We start from the raw sequence: 23539 nt of genomic DNA on the forward strand, positions 1-23539 counted from the left end.
GCATGGCTTACTCGAAACCAACATTTAAACATGAGTCTTTAGATTGTACGCTGTCGTAGTACACGGAATATGTAAGAAAAATAAAGGTTCACAGCTCCTCCCGCGAAGGTGATATCATGATAATATGTTTAAACTATCCTCACCCGACCTCTTAGGAATATTCATGCAAAATTTGAAGTAAATCTATGCAGTACTTTCTGAGATTAGCCCGGAAATACATACAGACAAACAGACAAACAGACAAACCGACAAACAGACAAAAATTCTAAAAACTATATTTTTGGCTTCTATATCGATTATAGATCATGGATCAAGTATTCTTTTAAAAAAATATTCAATGTACAGTTTTGACTTTCCTACGATTTTATTATATGTATAGATAATTATTAAGATACATCATTAGTTGATAATTAAGATAACTCTTAATTTACATTTTTAAGTAGTTTTTGTTAGTACTGAAATAAAATTTAACTATCCTAATTATGAACTTACCATTTAGATATACTTAAGTCCCGACCACCCAGAAAGATGTCCTTTTAGAAAAAGCTTGCATTTTCCCATCGCTATATTGTCATTCTGAAGATAGTTTATTCTATTAAAATTTAACAACTTATAAATATCCTAAACATACCGTATTGTATGTCTATATACACCTATATAAAGTACTAGGTTTCCGCCCGCGGCTTCGCCCGTGCAGTCAAAGAAAAACCCGTTCCCGTGGGATTTCCGGGATTGCGTCATTTTCCCGGGATAAAAAGTAGCCTATGTCCTTTCTCGGGTATCAAAATATCTCTATACCAAATTTCATGCAAATTGGTTCAGTAGTTAAGGCGTGATTGAGTAACAGACAGACAGACAGAGTTACTTTCGCATTTATAATATTAGTATGGATAAACATCTAAACGCTAAGAAAGTTTTCTTAAAAAGAAGAAAAAAGACAATTGTTGACATTCATAGGTAGTTACTCTGTACCAAAATAATCCGAACTACTAAACTTCATTAGTTCGCAGTTCTGCAGTAGTTCTTACTACGAACTGGGCTATCCAGGTACGTATATTTATGCACAGGTATAGCTTAGGCATTGTATTTAATTACTAGATAACATTGTACTCGCCAGATCTCTTGTTTCGATGAACTAAGACCTTTGCGATCCCATTGTTAATCGTGTGAGATATTTACTTAAATCGAGTGAAACTGCACTAATTACATATTAAACAAGTAATGCCCAGCGGATTTACGTGAAATCAAACCACTGCTAAAAACTACTACATATTTCTAGAGTAAGTACATAACATAACAATACAACAACAATACATAACAATTCTATAAGATTCATTGAAATGAAACTGCCAAAAATAATTATTTTTGTGTAAATTTCGTAATTTTAAGATCAGGTAGTAGGTAGGTACCACAGACATGTATCAAGATAGACTAAGCGAGTGTACGTACTTCCCGTGTCCAAACTAAGTTTATGAAACTTACTTGACGCTGGCCTACACTCAGTCCGCGCTTACAGTTCGCCAAGGAAAGACGTGAAGCTGAATAAAGTAAAATGCCGAATTGCGCCGTTATAAACTGTAGAAACTCCACAGCTGTGAGTGGCTGAGTTAGCAGAGATGTTTCCTTCCACCGGTAAGTAATTTTCTAATCAGAATATGCACTATTTATTTTAAAATTAAATAAAGAATATCTGTGGAAAACGATCGTGACAAACACGGATACCAAATCATACGAAATGATTCGGAATACATTGCGGCTTTTACTTGGCACGGTAAAGATCGCGTCGTATGATAACAAGCAATGAATAGCGTCTTCTCATTTTTCTGTTCTCATTTTTCTGTCCAATTTTGTGGTTAGTGATGTTCATTTGATGCAACAGTTCTCGATTCTAATCGATTTTATAATCGGACAGAAAAATGATAATTTGAAGGAGCAATTTTTCAGAAAAAAAGGCATAGATTTTTTTTGTCATTTAATACGACTTGACCTAGAACTTTTAAGTATTTTAATACAAAGGTACTAAAAATAAATATTATGACATGGACGCCATTAGTTAAAGTGTCATCTTGGGAGTTTTTTAAGAAAACTCCTTATTGCTTAGACTATGTTTGTTTTTTCAGTTTTCCAAGTAACCCGAACATAAAAGAATAATGGATCGATGCAACGGGACATAAAGATTGGTTTCCAACAAAATATAGCACAATTTGCTCTAAACATTTTAATGAAGCCAGCTTTGTTGAAGGAAAAAAGCTTCGACTATTGACAAAAACAGCCTATCCGACAATTGATATACTGAAAACGATAGTTGATGAAGAGGTTAGTGTGCTCTTTGTTAAAAACATAATCTTAGGCATTTGAAATGCGTACCTATTTACAAAAATTGAAAAGTCTATCATCGTACTGACGGGCTCGGGCGCGGGGCGGGCTGGGAGGCGGCGCGGGGTAAAGCGAACAAGATAGTACGATGGGATACGGACGATACTAGAATCGCCGCGCGAGTGGCGTCCTAATCGATTTAACGTAAAATGAAATTACCATCACTAAAAAGCGCTCGTGACGTCATAACGCGTCAAGGTCAGTACAAAAAATATGACACGCTTGGTTTTCATACAGATCGCGGTACTTGCGTTGTCTACTAAAATATACATGTCTGTGGTAGGTACCTAAACTATCGACACAAAGGCTATCTCTTATTTCGACCCGTCGTCGTGGCAAGAGACCAGCTTCTTATAAAAAGCGTATTTACCCCTTTTTTCTGAATAAATGTTTACAAGAATTTACATAGATAATAAAAATACTAGACAAGTCTCCCACTCCGATTTGTCAGCTTCAGATACTAGATATGGTAATGTGGATTTCCATAGCAACCCCATATATTATCGTTATTTACAAGCTCCTACGCAAATATCATTTTTGCTTTAAATATATTAATATTTAAAGAGGTGAGTGAACGTTTTATCGCGACAATGGTTTGGATTTATTGTTTTATTTTTATTTGAGAAAGCTTTCTTCTAAAATGTTGTAATTTTGAAGTGTCGAGCCTTTTAAGGGTGTTTTAACGCGTTACTAGATATTATTTGGTTTACATTGTATTGTGTTGTTTTTATATTGACAATAATATAATGATTTGAACTTATACTAATTTATTTCTAAGCGTGATAGACTACCATTAATTATTTAAACGATATCGAATATCATTATAGCTTTAAACGCAAAAACAACGCGAACCCATGGACTTAAATATTATAAGGGATTGTGTGTTTGTTTGTCTTGTCTTTCTTTTACGTCGTAAGGAGACGATTTTATGGTATATCATTGTTGTTTTTTGATGTAATACGTACCTAGTAAGGAGACCAGGGGCCTTAGACAAAGTAACAATTAAAAAACGATAACGAAGTTAGAAAAGGCAAAAATGTATGGGATTGACATACGCCGCGTTAGATCACGTGGTCTATCTAATGTCAATCCCATACATTTTTCCTTTTCTAACTTCGTTATCGTTTTTTAATTGTTACTTTGTCTAAGGCCCCTGAGGAGTTATTTTAAGCTCGGTAAAATCATTCCCATGGGTATTTCCTATATCTACGCGGGTGAAGCTGCATGTAACAGCTAGTATAGTTATATAACTATATAAATAGTTAATTTGTCAATGATTGAACACAGATTATAGTACGGGCAAGTCGTTTCCGACCATGAAGGTCGAACTGGTTTTATTTAAACTACCAGATCGCTTTGGTCGTGTGAAAATATGGAAATAATATCAATTATTATAGTAACAGACCTTGGCGTAATGGTTTAATAGATTTATAGCGAGTAATTACTTCGGGACATATTCTGTGTAGCTTATCTGTTGTTTACAATAAGATACACTAAGATATTGTTTGGAAGTATAACCTTAAGTGTTAGGTAGGACTTTATCAGCAATTCATTAGACTTATGTTTTATTAGAGATGGTTTGCGTTTGATTTTCATTATTTAAAGTCTTTTGTTTTTATATGTTAATGACTGTATTTTAATTCCGTTTTTTGTGGTCACTATAGTTTGTGAGAATTTAAGTGTTTGTCACTCCAAAATATGTCAAAACAACGGAAATGGAGTTGATACCTACTTCTTAAATATTTTATCGGAAAGCAGTATCTATCTATGGAGACGAACCGGCAAGAAACTCCAATTCAAAACTTTATCCCCAATCCTCTTTAAATCCTAACCACGGGACATCGATTCTCAACATAAACTTTATAATTTAATATAATTGAATTCAATTCATTTGAATATCAAGAAAAGTTTCAAGTTTTTGACGTTTAAATGTACGTAAGGTTATAATGTCAAACTGATTGAAGTCAATAAGCTTTTAGGATAATACTTAGGGATAATACCAACGTTATATTGGTTTTTAAATATATTAACATGTGTAAATGAGTGTGGAATTTTTATTTAGTAAAGTTGATACACAATTCAAATCTTCATGCGTGTAAATTCGATAAATTATTTGTAGGTAGGTATTCTAGGTGTAATATGATAGTTAGTAGCATAGAAATCTAAATAACAAGACACATAGAAGTGCTATAATGTCATAATTCATATGAAAACCGCTGTCGCCAAAATCAACACATTTAAACCGATAGCTAAACAGTACACACAAGTAAACTATGCCTTTTATTGGACAGCTTGATTTTAGTGAAAACTAACTTAAATATTAAATTAAGCTTTTTAATATGTATCCTAACGCACGAATTTACGGTTTATTTTAGAATAACATCCCTAAGTTTATGAGACGTTTTGTTTCTTTTTGTTCCAATACGAAAAAATTCGGCTTTTCTACAACAGAAGTTGTCAATTTTCAATGATATAACTTTGAACATAAACTCATAGAAATAAGGTTGAAATTTGTGTTAAACGTGATAATAAGAATGGTAGACTGTGTCATTCATTGTTATTTCGATTACTATGGTGACACTCGTAATACTTGTAAATATTCTATAATTTTAAGGAAAAACGGCATTATTTCTAAAAAAGAAATATTTACCGATGAAATATTATTCCTTTACTTATTAGTATAATTACAACTTGTGGAAGAATTTCCGCAATGGGATATGCTGAAACACACCATGTTTATACACATACGTCTCCAGAGCAACTGAACAGTGACGAACACGCTGGTGTTGTGAAAGTCACCTGAGTGGCGACAAGGTCACGCGCGCTTACGACTTCTAGTGTCTTGTTATTTAGATTTCTATGGTTAGTAGTAATTGTTTCAAGTGTTTTTTGTAGAGTGCGTTTCACGTAAGAGTTCCCCTGCCGTTATGTTGGCATACCTGACTGTCAAAAACGAAAATATTTTTTTTAATCAAAAATGACAGAGAAAATATTCTCCTTTCTTCCTAGCCTTATCCCGTATCTTACGGGGTCGGCTGCCTAGAAAGGAGAATATTTTCTCTGTCATTTTTGATTAAAAAAAAATATTTTCGTTTTTGACAGTCAGGTAAGCCAACATAACGGCAGAGGAACTCTTTCGTGAAACGCACTCTACTCTTTGTTTGGCATGTCAATTTTTATGGTTCGTACTTTTTAGTAATAGTAGTAGATTATTAATTAATTTCTAATGTAATTCGTAACAAATTGGTATTCACATTACCTATGAGTTATGACTATTTCATAAACCGTTGTAATTTCCATAGGTATAAGATCCATATGGCAATTAGGTATAACTACTTAACTATCATTTATTTAAACAATTTCTCGAATTTATACGAAACCATCCTGGATATCGATCTATACATAAAAAGATTGAACTGTCGGTATATCACAATCCACGGTTCCCAGCCCCTCAAGTGGTACACATCTGGCAATGCCCATGTGTTACATTTTATATGTACGTATACGTAACATGCGTGTATAATATAGGGTCAGTAAACGGTTTTTGTTATACTATGGTTAACAAAATTTGATGTTTTATACGAATAATTCAGTGTCGTATGTATATTTTTCATTTTTTTTTTTCATTTTATTCATAAAAGGCTACTACTTAGCTGTTATTAAGATAAATTATACAAATTACATTTATAATTTTAAAAAAATGTTTAAAAATATTTTTTTTAGTGGTTTGGTTTTAATAAAAAGTGAAGATATGTTTTTAAAGATAAACTGGAAAACTGATTGAAACGTATTCTCCATTCTATGCAAATTGTATGTAACTGATTGAAACGTATTCTCCATTCTATACAAATTGTATAGAATGGAGAATACGTTTCAATCAGTTTTCCAGTTTATCTTTAAAAACATATCTTCACTTTTTATTAATGAATACCAAGTTCAAAATAAGACAAAAACAAAAAAAAAATTAAAAAATTATTACTAAGTAGTTAAGTACATACCTATTTTAATTCATCGCAATGAAACAAGAATCCGTCTTCTCTTAAATACACTATCCTCTAAAATAAATAACAATTAAGCGTAAAGACAACTAATTAATTTCGTATTTATTTGAATATTAAATTAACCCATAAGCCATGACAGTGGCGGCGCGGGCGCGGCGCCTGCGCAGCGTGATGTCTCATCATTACCTAAATGAAGTTATGCATTGATAATAATTATCGAATTTATAAATCCATATCTTGTTTGAAGATCTAAATGTGTTTTATTTGTTTTTACTGCATATTTGTAGCTCTTAGTAACTAATGTCAATTACATAATTGATTTTCAACAAAAAAATATACCGCTTTCAAATTGTCAGAACTAGACAAAAGTTTAATCGGACTAGCTGACAGGCACTAGCTTTCAATTAAAAAAAAGAATTATCAAAATCGGTTTACTAACTCAAAAGTTTTGAGGACACAAACAAAAAAAAATTTCGATATGCAACGATATACCTCATTATTTTCTTATTAGAAAATATAGCTTTATTCTGATTTAACTATCGTAAGTTTTACTTTAAACATTAATTTTTAACTAAAAACATCACATACAAAAACATTGAAGATTACACTATTACCATGTGGTATGAAGCGATCCCATCTAATCCCACCTACATCCCGATCCCATTTGAAATTCATCATACATCCGCTATTTTGTGGTACCTCGCGTAATGTCGCGATCACCACATGGTTTTCATTTATTATAAAGTTTAAACATACACTATGCTATAATATTATGTAATCATACAGGAATGTTTAATTCGGCTTGATTTTAATTGAAATTATATTGTTTTAAATAGGATTTTCGCGATGTAGTCTTAAGAATTTATATTTTACAGCTGTGTAATTTGTTAAACATATATGTGAACAAACTATATGTATATTATACAGATAATATTATAAGGACATTAGATAAAAAAGAAGATCCCTATTGATCCTAATTATAAACCAATTGGAAGGGTCGCATTTCCGTTATATTCGAAATGAGAACTCACACGTGTTGTAAAAACGCGGGAAACATTTCAAGTTTTGTTTTCATACTTTTAATTTAATTTTGATTAATTATAAGTCTTATTATGTCCCTGAGAAAAATATTGGGTTATTTAATATTTTTTTGACCCTTACAGCTTTTAAATGTTGTTCATTTATGTTAGAGTTTTCTACTTAAAGTTGTCGACTACATCATACACACGTAACATATGTCTTTTTTTTCATAAAATCTGTTAGAACTACACACAAAAGATTAATTACATGAAATCAGACTCTAATACATACAGCAAAGGGTTCAATGTTCAAACGTGATATTTCTATAGGCTGTGTGATCCACGTGTGCATCCGATTTTTTCATTTGTTTTTTTGTTAGCCTTTTAACAAATACATTTGCCGAGGGGAGGTTTGGATTAGTGTACGGTGCAACGCAAGCTACAGGCATTATCTTGTTATAAAATTCTATCCATACATCGTCCAGTCTGAAGTTCGTCAGTCTGTCCTTTTCTAGCGCGTCGAGAATCGTATTTGCGTCTCCAATTGTAGCTTACTTCCGAGCGGTCAAGGTATTAGACGATAACGTAACGGCACCGGTTTCCGACTAGCCTCCTCTATCCGACCATTTTGATTTTTATTTGATAAAACGTTTAAAATACGCGCGACATTCGTGAAACTGAAGGCTTTCGATCCAATCACTTATCGTACGTCATCTGTCCAAAATTGGGTTTCAAATTTTAACCGACATTTCGTCAATCCAAGAAAAGCTAGGCGAGGGTGTAGTTTGTATTGGATTGAATGCGAAAAAAACATAAAACGGTGAAAATAAACATTTGGATTTTTACGCTAAATACTCTGGTAAGTTTGTGGTTAATTTACTTTAAACGTTTTATTGGTGTTTTAAATTATTAATTTTAAAATATACATGCCAAGATAGCGTGTTTTTATAGGTTTTTTTGGGCAAATAATTATGGACGGAATGAGGAGCTTGTCAAAATAACAACATTCCGAAATCCGACCGAATCGGTCGGTAAAAGGAATTTCGCACTTTTTAAAAGAAGGTAATTTTCTATTATGCATGTTGTTTTGTGGAGGTTTCGTATTAAGTTATTTATTCTAAACGCTATGCTTACATACAACACCTGTATGCGACCAATGCTAACTTTAATGGATTATTTGTAATATTCGTTTTAACTGACACTCTTTTTTGATTTTTTTGTTATTCATTTACAAAGACCGGTCTGGTTTAAAAACCCTATATTTTACGTTTATGACACATAATTGCATAACTACGAAATTGTGAGATCTTTATAAGTGTACATATGAAATAGAAATGAACTAAAAATGCATATCAATTTCGGTTTAGAGGCTTTATTACGCAAATGTAGGTTTGGTCGGAATCTAGGTGCGATATATTTCCCTGTTTCCGTCCAACTGGGTTGCTTTTGCTTGCGCTGTGCTTGAGTGAAATTGCATGCGTTTATTTCAGGTCATCATCATGAGTGATAAAAAAGAGGCTGAAGTATAATTATTCTCATTAGCTGAAATAATACTTTTGGTGAAATGGATTTTAGAATTGGGCAAAGTAGTCAATGGGACATTCTAAATTAGTGTGGATGACCAGTGAACTACTACAGTCTAACATAGAGTTAGTTTTTGTTATTATAATAAATGCTCAAATATTAATTAAAACTAGCGGTCCGCCCCGGCTTCGCCCGTGGTACATATTTAAAATATCTCTCCATAAGAACCATCCTCGTACTTCAAGTAATATAATAAAAAAAGAATTATCGAAATCGGTCCACGCGTGATGCAGTGAAAAGACGAAACGGGTTTTTACGAATTTCCATTGTATTTCTATTGTCATAAAGTTGATTTTAGTAGAAAATATTTGGCTGGTCGGAATCTAGCTACTCAGTGGTCGGAAACACGTGTATTTGTACTCAGTCGGTCGGAAAATGGTGCTTTCAGTTAATTTCCAGTCGTGACAGTTAAAATCCAAATTTAAGTAATAAAAAGCCATTATGAAATACAATTATGTGCATATTTTAAAATATAAGTTCGTAATCTTTCATAATATCATTTTTTCTTATGACCTCTAGAGTATTTAATTTATCTTTTAAAGGATTCATTTAGCCGTATCAATCAGTGGTCGGAATTCGGTGCCATTACGTTATCAAGCCACGTGTTCAAACTGTTCTTTTTTTATTGATTGTATTGTCATGTTGATTTGCGCTTAAATATTGTCCAGAATTTTTGCTTACAGTATTGTTTTTTCCCCATTAGAAGATGATTGTGTGTAAACAGTTGAATGGTTAGCATCAAGTATGATCGAATTTTTTTCGCACAGATGCAATATCTTACATAAGATATGAAAGTAATTTTTTTGGCGTCTACCGAAGTCTATATTCAATGATAATTATTTCTACATCTGCGAGGTGCGATTTTTATATTATACATAATATAAAAATCGCACCGATATCGAGAAAAATACATGTATTTTTCTCGATATCGATACCAATAGATACGATATTACAACACTATTCTAAAGAAATTCAACGTACATATTTGTAAATTCTATCTAGAAATTTCTCCCATTCTCATTTTTATATACTATTAAAAAAGCTTCCGTTCCAAGATTGAGTGTTCACAGTCTAATGTCGCCTAATTATGTACATAATATTAAAATGTAACGAGTTGGGCCAGTTTTGTAACGGTCTCTCGAATCCACGTTAATCAGCTTAATTAATGAGGCTTAACGCTAGACAGATAATATAATTCTGTATTATCTGTAGAATATAGAATTACTAGCTTTCCGCCCGCGGCTTCGCCCGCTTTGTCTAAAACATAATAAATTATATACTAAAACCTTCCTCTTGAATCACTCTATCTATTAAAAAAACCGCATCAAAATCCGTTGCGTAGTTTTAAAGATTTAAGCATACATAGGGACATAGGGACAGAGAAAGCGACTTTGTTTTATACTGTGTAGTGATAGTGATATTATCTGTACTTAGCTAGTAAAATTAAGCACTATAAGTTGGTTGGTTAGAGTTAGGTTGTGTCAGGAATCAGGATATAAGTTTGTTCGCTCCTCAAAATATCATATTCATCGTCATATTTAATAACAAATATTACAAATATTATGACAAATATAACCTCTAAAATCGTTTCAGAGAATGTTGTTTCTCTTTTTTATTGATTTATTGGTTTTGCTAGACGTGCTAGAGATACATAAATAAATATATATAAGTTTATTACACTATAATGCTATTAGTAATCAAGTGATTAGATTTGACATTAAAATAAAACGGTGCATATAAATAATTTATGTAAAAATCTCTTAAGCATATCTATTTAGGAGATGGTCTATTTAAAATACATATAAATACCTACTTTGATTACTAATTGTGAAGTTTCAATCATTTAAAAACAAATATGTAAATAACTGACAATAATATATTTCCAAGATAAAAACGGTTATAAAACAAGTTCAGTAAACGGTTTTTAAAACTGCATTTATTTGGAGTTTGGACTAAATGCAGTTTTAAAAACCGTTTACTTATAACTTAAAAAGAGCATACAGAAGTAGAAAATATTAAAAATATTGTTTATTCCATAGAAAAGTGCATAAAAGAAATGCAATCTCTAAAGTATATATCTATTTAGGAGATGGTCCATTTAAAATACACATAAATACCTACTTTGGTTACTAATTGTGAAGTTTCAATCATTTAAAAACAAATATGTAAATAACTGACAATAATATATTTCCAAGATAAAAACGGTTATAAAACAAGTTTAGTAAACGGTTTTTAAAACTGCATTTATTTGGACTAAATGCAGTTTTAAAAACCGTTTACTTATAACTTAAAAAGAGCATACAGAAGTAGAAAATATTAAAAATATTGTTTATTCCATAGAAAAGTGCATAAAAGAAATGCGTGCGCGCAATCGATTCACGTGGTACAGAGAGAGAGGGAAGACCGCTGGGGCGAGCGAGAGGTCCGATGTTCGTTGGTGCAGCTGCCGGTGACGTCACAAGGGTCTGGTATGGCCGCTCAAGCGTGGCCGTAAGAATAACATATTTTCGTCTCTAATCATGGCTAGCTTTTCAAAACTATTCTTTTGATGATCGAAATGGCGTTTGTATGGATGTAAGTATGAAGTGACATTTTTCCATGGTTGGTTTCATGCAAAAATTAATTTGTTTTGGCTAAGATCGGACATGTAAATACTAAATAGATTATTAAATACAAAATATAGCATATACATATATTTTTAAACGTTGAAAAGGCATCTACATAATCAAATGATACGCTATAAGATTTTCGGTAAGATACAAAGAAAGCAAACATGCTACCCTATGCTGGTAATTTTGATTATTATACCAATAATATCTACTTTCAAAGACAAACCAGAGAAAACTATAAGCTCAAATTTAATATTTTAAAGAGTAGATAATCTTGAAAAAATAACAAAGCTCTTAAACCCTTCATCGAAATAGCATTTATTTACAAACGAAAATACTAACAATACTGATAAGATTAAAACCGGTAAAGCACTGCAGAACCATGTTAATTGTTCTAGATAATCACCAAATAAGGAAGACCATTGTTACAAAGGGACAATTAGATTGGCCTGGGCTCGCGGAGAAACTATAAATATACCTAATTACCTTTGTTTTCGTACATAATATCTTGTTACACGGAATAGTTGTAGTATCTTTTATTCAGGTAAATTCTCCGTAATTTAAACTATACAAGTGTATATCTATAAGTTCTACCTATACCTAGGCAGCAAAAGTTCTGTATTACAACCTGAAATTGGCATTCGGTCAGAGAAAAAGGAGACAAGAAAGAAGTAAAATAAATGTTATCAATTATAGAACCATTTTATAGTCTACTAGCGGTCCGCCCCGGCTTCGCCCGTGGTACATATGAAAAATAGATGTTGGCCTATGGTTGGATATGCACAGAAAATTTCATGAGAATCGGTCCACCCGTTTCGGAGGAGTATGCAGATTGCAGACTAACATTGTGACACGAGAATTTTATATATAAGATAAGTGTCTATTATTCTGATATTTTATTAAAGTTACTTAAACTATTGAAAATCGTATGTTCTTCCTATAAATAGACATCTCCATTTAAGATACTTTAAAATTGATATTGTAAAAAAGTATTTTATATTTCACCCATAATAAAACAATCAAATAACCATATTATTCACCAGTCTTCGCAGAAAACATCGTGATTACTTTTACCCGTCCACAGCCGTCATCTGACATCCCATTTGCCCTTTACAACAATAATAGATGACGAGAAAATTATACCATGATTGAACTATCTATTGAAACTTTGCCCTTTTGCGTCGCTATTTATATCAAATAACTTTTCTAGTAATAAAATAATGGGTTGTGTGATTACGCCAATAAAATTAATCTTTATTACAATATTTCCAAGATCACATCTTAAACTGTCGGAACTTAGCGTAAAATCTTCAAAATAGGTGTTTTTAGTACAATAACACACCGAATAAGTTATTGGTTTAACTTGACATTGGTAGAATCCATCCTCACTGGGATCGAGAATTGCCAAGAAAGAGAAGAAGTTATTGGTTTAAAAAGCATATAATTATTATTTGTATCTTCAATTCACATTTCTAAATGTATTTATCTCAAAACCCATCCGTATGTACCTATCTACTAAACATGACCGGAACACAGCAAAGGAACAAACACACAGTACCACGAAACTTATCGTGTTCAAACACGAAACACGTAAATAGAGATAAACCTAGACAATAAAGTGACAGTGTTATGGACCATAAACGAATCTCCGACACGGCTGTACCGTTAAAGAGGCGGTTAGCTAGGTCAAAGTTCGAACGAAGTGAGATGTAACAAAAAGCGATCGAGTTAATTACGGATCGAGAAATCAATTTGCGGCGAACTATTAATCATTTTAATTGAATTTTTATGTACACATCGAGTTGAAAGAGTATGAAAATATTATATTAATACCAAACTTTCCTTAAAACATTGCAAATGTTATCTATGTTCGTAAATTCTATTTTATTATTTAGACTAGCGGTCCGCCCCGGCTTCGATCGTGGTACATATTTCGCAATAAAAGGTAGCCTATGTTCTTTCTCAGGGTCTAAAGATTATCTGTGCCAAATTTCATCAAAATCGGTCCAGTAGTTTATGCGTGAAAACCATACATACATACATACATACAAACCTTTCCTCTTTATAATATTAGTATAGATTACAAAAAGCTTTCATTCTGAAGGTATTTTAACGAATACAAGAAGAGCTTTAGCTCTAATCAACATTATCACACGGTCCAAATCTTAAACAACAACTTGGAAAGCTCATCGTCCAAAAACGAAATGGCCTTGTTCTTAAGCTATTGCTTCCCAGTAATATTTCACGGAACTTAAATTACATGTCACGTATAAAGAAAAACGATTGAATACTCTTGTAATCAATTCCCATACTCCATTAAGCTAGTAATATCATTTCCAACAATAAATATCGTTAGAGGCGGAATCTTCTAATTAATCATGCACGAATCGTCCAAGTTTCTACCCAATTTTGACCTCTAATTTTCAAAGTATAAGACACATTTTCGTATAATTAAAAACTAAACCATATTGTATACAATTTCACCAGTTTGTTGAACTCCTTCGTGAATTATTGACTAATAAAATTTCGAAATAAAACCCGTTTGGCGAATGGTCTGTGTTAATGTGTTATCTCTATAAAATACGAAGTTTTATATTAAGTCGTTTCATCTTAATATAAAACTATTGGTTTATAACGTCTACATCACACAATTTTTTACCTATTAGGTTAAAAATATTGCCATATATAATCCTGAAGTCAATCAAATTATTAGTTTATGTGTATTTTTTCATAAGTATCCAATTTTCCGCTACGAAAAATGTCTAACCAACACTTGGCGGGCTATTTTCGAAACAGCTTAAGGACACCGTTAGTTGTTTTAAAACGAACGTTGCCATAGCAACCAATCATTACTGCCCACCTAAAGCCTATTCTCACCTCGGGGAAAGGGCCATAACTCACTAGCATTACCATACCGTAGCCGTTATAATTACGAATAAGCTTGGCTTTCATAAACTGGCCGCTGTCATGCAGACTGTCCAATTTGCATGACACAAGTACACACTCAAGTCCCTTGTCAATTTATGCCTATATTTTCCATACTTCGACTTCCTAACAGGCAAGTGAAGATTAGCCTTCAATACCTTGTATTAAAGTTTATATTTCACTGTCAGCACGGGTCAACAGATAGCTTCATAGCCATTCATATATTGCCATCATTAAAAAGTAATACATAATATGACATTCTATACAGAACGTATAGATACAGTATATCATTCATCATTCAAGCTTCATGCAAACTACACCGTGTACTACCATACCGTTAAAATCCGGTTTTAATATCTTAATTTGGGACGCTATTCGTAGCTAATGATACCAAAACATTTTATGCAGGTCATTACTATAATTGGAGTAATCTTCGCTCCTAATAACGACTAATCGGCCTTAAAACTGATTAACCTTTTGGTGCTGTATTGCCGTCGTTCCTTACTAATAGTATGTTAATCCAAGTAACAGCTCTATATAATTCCTTTGCTATACTAAAAAAAAGTTAGGAATATATTTTATCTGTACTGTTGTATTTTGAAAATGGAATGCTTTTCTGAAATAGAATAAGCGGTCTTTTCCCATAACATATTTCAAGGTTATGTCAATATTAAAACAAAAGAAACACCATTCTAAGAGCTCAATACTCATGCATAAGGTATTTAATTAAATCGAATAGTGCCTATATTTGTATGGAAATGACCTTATATCTCCATATAGGTCTTACAATAACCGCTTCACGTTTTCTATATCCTCGTAATGGGCTAGAAATGTTACAGTTATGTATGTATTGTTAGAAATAGACTTGAATAGGTCTGTGTGTATTGTGTTTTAACCTTTCACCTGGATGCAATTCAAAACTATTGATCAACGTAAGTTGTTTTATGGGTAACTAGCGGTCCGCCCCGGCTTCGCCCGTGGTACATATTTACGTTTTCTCTACATAAAAACCATCCTCGTACTTCAAGGAATATAATAAAAAAAGAATTATCGAAATCGGTTCAGCCGTTCTCGAGTTATGCGCTTACCAACACATTTTGCGATTCATTTTTATATGATAGACTAGCGGTCCGCCCCGGCTTCGCCCGTGGTACATATTTACATTTTCTCTACATAAAAACCATCCTCGTACTTCAAGGAATATAATAAAAAAATAATTATCGAAATCGGTTAAGCCGTTCTCGAGTTATGCGCTTACCAACACATTTTGCGATTCATTTTTATATATAAGAAGAAGATTAGCTGAGTTTTAATTAGATACCTAATTGTTAGATTATAATACAATTAAAGAAATGGTTTTCGCGGGAAAATAAACGAAGGATTTTTTTATACTTATGAAAATTTAACAAACTAATTTTTTTAAACATAGAAGTATAAGAATATGAAATTATGGAACTTCAATTTGATATTAGGCTTCGTATACATTATTCATTAATCTAACAATTATTCACGACTCTGAATTTTGTTCATACATTTCCAAGAACGCGTCTAGAAAGTTCCCAAATTATAAATATTATAAGGACATTTATTATCAATTTCCTATGGAAGTGCGTGTTGAGAAGATAAGTAGGATTTAAGAGCTTTCTCCGAGATCGGTCACGCGATGGGCTTAAGTTCAAATTATCCCTAAATATGGTTATAGTATCAAGATTGTTTTGAAAGTTTGTATTATAGATTCTTGACCCTATGCATAATATATTTTTTTCTATACATTTATAAAATGTAACTGGGATTTTTGAATGAAAGATATAAGTACATGAAGAAAAACGCGATATACTTTAAAATGATCGGTACATTTTTTTTATCTTCCTTTTTTAAAGAAACGGATAAGCAATATATAAATAAAATGAATTTACTTTTTAGAGCATGTCACTATTTAAAATAGATAATAGACTATAATTTATCATGTCTAAAATGTCCATAATAGCAGTCGCAGCAAATTTGCAATTTCGGTAAATAATTGAGCTTATTTTGTCACATTTTCAAGGTGACCTACAGATTTAGATTAGGAAAATTACAATATAATAATAGATAATTGACTTACATGTGAAATTGAATTATTTCAACACAAGATTGTCCAATCATAGACTTGGCGGAAACGAATAAGCCGTTACTGGTAAATATATGGTGGTACGCGGGAAAAAATTAGTAACTAGTTACTTTTTGTTCTTAATAGAAACAGATAGGAAATAAAACAATACTTATTAATCCTAGTAATATGTTATTTTGAACTATGTTTAGTTTTTTTTTGTTACACTATCAGATTAATTTACTGGACTGTTAGTTCTGATAAAAAAAAACGTGTATTTGTAGTCTATGGTAGTAGCCAAATTACGATGTGTAATAAGGATAGAACATACGTTTAGCATAGCGCTATCTCTTTTTCGCAACAAATGCATTCAATCAATGATTTGACCAAAAATTTAAACCGTTTTAATCAATTAGAGAGATATTTGATATAGGTAGATAGACATACATAAAAATCGTAAACCAAGAGTTAATATAATCACAAAATTGTAATTGTTTTATAAATAAGATAACTTAATACACAAAAATAAATCACTAAAACCAAAAAATAAAAATATACTGTACAATAACCAAAAAATATAACATAATATAGGCTCACGCCGGCCACCTGCGCGCGCCGGGTGCGGGCCTAGTCAGGTAGAAAGGGCGCAGGGGCGCATCTTTCGACGCGTTCCTGAACGCATTTTACATTTTGGTGAAATATGTTTATTTTATCTTGATGCTGTGGAGTAATATGATAGTTTGTGATAGGAATATATGTATACTATGATATAGAAATAAGTATTGGTACGAAATATAATTTTAAGTACAATTTTTTAAGCTTTTTTTTTGTGAAAATTTAAGTTATCTAGATTCCAAAAATAAGCGCTATATTTATCTAATACCATAAATACATTTTTGTTTGGAATATGTCTGTTACTTTTTCCCCCGGAAACGATTAGACATTACAAGCCAAACTGTTCCAAAACTCATCAAATCACGCCTATACCACCTAAAAAAAATAACCTATAAAAGTATCTCTAATTTTTTATCTTCTACCAAAAGTCAAAGAAATACAGTCTGAGATGTTTTACTTTTAAATAACATAGAATACTTATCAAGTAGGTACATCTTCGTGACTGCTCAGTAGCAATCAGAGCAGCTGGTGCGCAGAGCAATTACAATCAGAGCTGAATGTATTATTATCTGACTACAGTGCTAATGTATCTATTTTTCCTGTCTTTGAGCTTAGCGCTTACACAAGACGCTTTATTTTTAGTGTGAATCTTCGTTGTGGAGATTGTTTTCACACACTTGATGATAATCATTTTCAGTCCAACTTTTGAGGTTAGTTCGTTAGAGATTATGTCACAAGTTTGTTCGTAAAATTGATCATTCCATTAATTGTGGCTCATATTTTTCATGCTTTTCCTCTGTAGCCTTTTATGTGTAAATACATAAGATAGTGAAAACAAAAATGTCTTCAATAGGTTAGATTACGCGTCATGACAGAGGGCTAAATAAAATACATAATAGTTAGGCTAAGTTAATTTTTTTTCTCAATTCTTTGTCTAACTAACTATTGAGTATTCTGAAGTAAACGTTTTATTCACAATAACAACTCGCTAAAATTCATTCGCAGAAAGCCAGCATTGAATTTTGCTCCCATTTCAACTATTTGTCATTAGTAAAATAACGGTACACTTATCACGCAATCTCGAAAGCATCCTAAGTTGAAAATTAACAGGGCAGTAAAACAAAACATTTTCAAGTGGAGCAGGTAGTACGAATCAATAGCAGGAAATGCCTTCCGGTGCTGTTTGTAAATATTGGGAGTCTGTTCTTTGTAAGATCAGTGTGTTATCGAAAAATATAGACAGGGATGGACCGAGGCGTCTGTTTATCTTGTCATGATTCTAGGTAATTCTTGCCTATTTGATTCTTGAGAAGTACGTATTCTGACATTATCAGTTACAAAAGGTAAGGATAATGGAGGGAGTACATATTTTTATTATTTTTCTAGAACATAACTGGATACTTAGATTATATGCTTAGTGGAGTGGTATCTGTTATCATATGAAATGTTTAAAATAATTTAAAGTAAAGATAATATGCTGTTTTTTCAATAAACCCTTCACACGTAATTTATATGCTGGAGAATATTTTAAATATGTCCATGTGTAGGGTCATATCTTGGTAAACAACATTAGTTCAAGTGGTTAGGTCCCAAATACAATAATTAGAAAGGGCAGAAAAGCATGAAAAAGCTATGGTTAACATCAAGTGCCCATTTACTGAGCACGTGTAGTTTTGTGCACCTGCGTTGCTTGCTTTTAAACAATAGAATTTACTGACTTTTTGTTATGTTGAGAATATTTTTGTATTGTTTTATTGTTTTGTTAGATAGTAATGATTTTTAGGGGACCTTTGAGTGCATTTACGTCGTTTGGAGTAGAAGAGGTTGGTTAAAAGTTTATTCGGTTTTGACCAATGCGAATATTAGATACGATTGGCCGTTACACATAGGCTAGAAATGCAAGAATAGATTGATGTTCTACATTCTGTAATTGGCTCGATTGTCTGGATTGTACCTATGTTCGTTCTTGGAAATAAGATATGTAATTGTTAGTTAACTTAAGAATCATTTTTGACATCTTTTCCTGCTACTTCACCGACATTATTTATCCATTTTGGATACTTTATAAAAATGTGCTATTTACCCCGTACAAATCCACTCAAAAAGTATGTTCAATGCCAAATGAATCCACCAAAGTGTCTTATACACAAGATACATTCACACGGTCCGCTTCCGAGATGGTATCCGGCGATTCGAACCGGCTATCTCTTCCGCCGGACACCGCAACCACTGATACCCTGCGCTTTGTTATATGTTGAGACGTATGTTCGTTTGTGAAGGATTTTTTGCGCGTGTATAAGGCCCAACACTTTGTGAACAATGTTTAAACTTGGCAAGGATGATTTATTTTTTTATAATTTGTGGACGATTTGTGACAAAAATTCATTTAACTCGTAGACTAGGCAACTGGCAACTTGTTTATGTTAAGTACTAGGGCCATATTATAGAAGGCCCGTGTCCTAGCAGTGGGAATATATATGGGCTGATGATGATGGACTACTTTGACGATGTATGGTAAGGATTATTGTCAAAGAGGGATTGTAATAGATTTCATTAGAGATTACAATTGTGATGATAAATTTACTATTTGTCAACAACTTTGTATTGGCCTTTCATCCTCTCCAAACTACGACTGCATTGACTTTTTTCCATGCTGGGGCGTTCAACTTGCAAATTGAAAATCTTTACAAAACGTCATCAAAAGGCCTTCAGTGAATAGGTACTATAGATAGACAGGCAGACAGTTTCGCATTTATAATATTACAAGTACATAACCAGATTAACAGTCAGCCCAGTAATTTTCATGTCACTAATGCAATAAGGTCACTCGTCTAAATTTAATTGGATTATGAAATAATTGCTCAGTAGGGCACTGGCTAGACGTTGTCAGGTTGTCATAGTGTAGAAAACTTCAATATGCTGGATTAAATGTAGCTTTATAACTGTTAAAAAACTGTATTTTGTGTCTCTCTTACTCTTGTAAAATAACTTGAGTGTGAAAGAAACCGAGCACCCATTAAAGCTATATTTTTTCGATGGGTCAACTGGAATCTTTACCTACTAGTTAGTCACTTTGTCGATTGTTTTCCTAAAATTCGATAAAATGATCTTTATGATGATAGAAGTAAATAATAAAAAACTCAATTTTCAATTACTTTTATACCCTCACATTCACTTAACCTGACTAGGTTTACAGACTTGAAAGCTTAATTTTTAAAAATGAGTTCTGCAATGTTACATATTACTTAGAACTGCTTCTAAGTTCTTTAGTTATTAGTTATTACTGATGAAGAGTCCTCAGGCATACACCGTAGTCACTATGATTGATGTTTGCTAATGCTTTCCTGATGGTAGCACCGTTATTCCATTATTGTTATACTTGTACTCAAACATATACTTAAACTACCTGTTTAAATTAGATTTTGGGTTTATGAATGACTTATATAATTTATTGAGTTAAAAAATAAGCGGGCGAAGCTGCGGACGAAAAGCTAGTAATATTATAAAGAACGAAAGAAATCGTAATAGAATTTGATGGAATTTTCCCAAAACAAAATAAATATACATTTACCTAAATGGGCAATGACCTATAAATATCTAGATAGATTATAATAATATGAACAAACCAGTATTAAAATGTAGGTTTATTATTTTATACTTGAACGAGTTGTACGAGCTTATTAGTCGTGAAAGGTATTAATAATAACCTAGATCTAAGGCTTGTCTAGATTTATATTTCAAGAGAATTCTGTATCTATTTTAGCATCTATTTTTTGAGTGTTCTGACATATCCTTTAGGCGCGGGTCAAACACAAGCGGCGCGGGCGCGGGCGTGCCATAAGCGCACCTCTTGAATCTGTTTTGCACCACGTCCTTCTTATTCATTTTGTATGAAAGAATTTTGGACAGGAGTCGAGACGGCACGCCGCGGTTGTGCCAAGGTTGCGCCTTTCCAAAATTATTTCATACAAAATGCCAATAGCGCACCCGATGCACGCCGGCAGCGCGCCCGCGGCGCGCCGCGCCCGCGCCGCTTGTAGGTATATGTCCCGCGCCTTAGAAGCAAATGAAGCATCAAATTTTGGATTGATTTCAAAATACTTTCACTTATAAAGAGACTTCATTTGTGTTTTTAATTTAATTATTATATTTTGCCAAGCGCTTTTAAAATGAAAATTTTTAAAAGAATTAAAAATCGATTTCGAGGCAAGGTTCTGAACCGGCGTCTTTTTGCCAATCCGGACCAATGTTTTATATTTTCTTAAAAATGTATGATTATATTTTATTGCGAATAAGTAGCATAATATGATTTTTTACCTGTTTTAGTTTATACTAAACTAGCTTTCCGCCCGCGGCTTCGCCCGCTTTGCCTAAAACCTAATAAATTATATACAAAAACCTTCCTTGATAAACACTCTATCTATAAAAAAACTGCATCTAAATCCCTTGCGTAGTTTTAAAGATTTAAGCATACAAAGGGACATAGGGACAGAGAAAGCGACTTTGTTTTATACTATGTAGTGATTACATATCGCTAGTATGATTTTGATGACATTTCGCACAGATAATAAAGCCTACATTCAATGAACTTTTCCTTAATCAACGAATAGCTTGGCTACCTTATAAATCGAACAAGTCCGAGTAATTGCACTATCTCATGTGTTGCATTGTTACATGCAAGTAGGGTAGAGTGGGCAGGCAATAAATCTCGATAAAGATTGCTTTTAGATCTTCCGCCATTACTGTTAGCAGGCGTTGGTAAACCTGAGCTTTAGTGGGGCAAGACGAATATATTAGTATGCTTTTAGATCGAGAATTTTTATTTGCTATTTTTAATAGGATTTTCGATGTTACTACTACAATCATAATTATTATTAAAATCATTTTTAGAAGAGCATAGGTTTTGTGGAAAATAATAGGTAGAAATATTTAGAAATGCTACTAGCGGTCCGCCCCGTCTTCGCCCGTGGTACATAATATTTACGTTTTCTCTACATAAGAACCATCCTCGTACTTCAAGGAATATAATAAAAAAAGAATTATCGAAATCGGTTCAGCCGTTCTCGAGTTATGCGCTTACCAACACATTTTGCGATTCATTTTTATATATAAGAAGAAGAAGAAGAAGAAGATAGAAGAAGATAATACAATAAAGTATCCTTATTTTATTTAAGTGGTAATGCAATCTTAAAGTGTACCTATACAATCAAAACAAACCCTTCAAAGTCCAATCTATTGACCTAACCTAACCTCAAAACGTATAAAAGCCCATATTTTAAAACAAAAAGCCTCATAATCGCTTATTTGATAAACCCATTAATACTATTTGGAAAACTCGACACGTGGGAACAGAACCCGTGACCCCGAGTTAGATAAAAGCACAAATAATGTTAATACAAAGCTATTTGCCTATCGAATTACTATGAAACTGGTTTTAAAAGATACCTTCATTGGTATTCACGAAATATTAACAATATATATTCAAGACTTCAATAAATTATGTTGATTATCATAAATTTCAATGATTTCTTTAAATCTGTATTTAAACACCAATTTTGTCGCTTATGAGACTTAGTTGAGATTATTGAGATGGAAAGGAAAATTATTTGTAAGTAAAGAATATTTTTTTGTAGATTATGGGCATGGCAAATTCGTTTGAAAAAGGGCTATGTTGTTACTTGTTAAGTTGTTACAAACTGTTTGTCAATTTCAAAGTTATTAATTATTGTCATTAAGAATTGTACCTACATTTACGGAAAATTATTCGACTAAACTTCAAAATATAGCGATTTTATTTATATTGTTTTTTTATTATTAATGTTATTAAGCTGTATTATGTTATTAACAAGAAAACATCCTGATCCAATTTCAAACATCGATCTAAGGTCTAAAACTATTTCTTTTTCAATTATTTTCAAATATATTTCCAAGTCGTGTTTACTCAAACCTCGTTGTTTGTGGTTCGTGACACCAGCGCAAGCGCATTGTTATAGGCGATGTGTACACATTCGATTCCCGGAATCGTCTGGCTTTCTGGATAATATGTGTCTATAGAGTTAGCGTGGTGATTGCAACGCGTAAGCGGGCAGGTGTGAAGATGATTTTAAGAGAATTTAGTAACAGTTAGTACTTAATACTTACGCAAGCATAGGTAGTAGGTACATGTTTATGTGTGTATGTTTGTCTGGTCTGTCAAAATGACGTATAAAATATAAATGTCGCAGGCGAATAATTGTATTGATACATTACATTAATATCTATGGCAAGTAGGTACTATAGTAGATATTAGTAGATAGGCAGGACAGGTACATACAGATAGGA

At 32.6% G+C, this 23539-nt stretch overlaps 1 protein-coding gene and 1 long non-coding RNA gene across 4 annotated transcripts in view; one reads left to right on the forward strand and one right to left on the reverse strand.

Annotated features, from left to right (window-relative positions):
* Nucleotides 1-23539, reverse strand: part of N (neurogenic locus Notch protein) — a 135478-nt gene that overhangs the window by 105167 nt on the left and 6772 nt on the right. The gene's annotated exons all lie outside the window — the stretch shown is intronic.
* On the forward strand, nt 7981-9571 carry LOC149909365 (uncharacterized). Of its 2 annotated transcripts, none has more exons than XR_016458291.1 (2): nt 7981-8255; nt 8335-9571. It is a non-coding gene; the product is annotated as an uncharacterized LOC149909365 (long non-coding RNA). The 2 variants fall into 2 exon arrangements; XR_016458292.1 differs by having other exon boundaries at nt 8348-9571.

Source organism: Colias eurytheme, chromosome 3 (assembly GCF_061535395.1).
Source record: "Colias eurytheme isolate Ceu_HAF_F1 chromosome 3, ilColEury1 Martin Lab GWU primary, whole genome shotgun sequence".
NCBI lineage: Eukaryota > Metazoa > Arthropoda > Insecta > Lepidoptera > Pieridae > Colias > Colias eurytheme.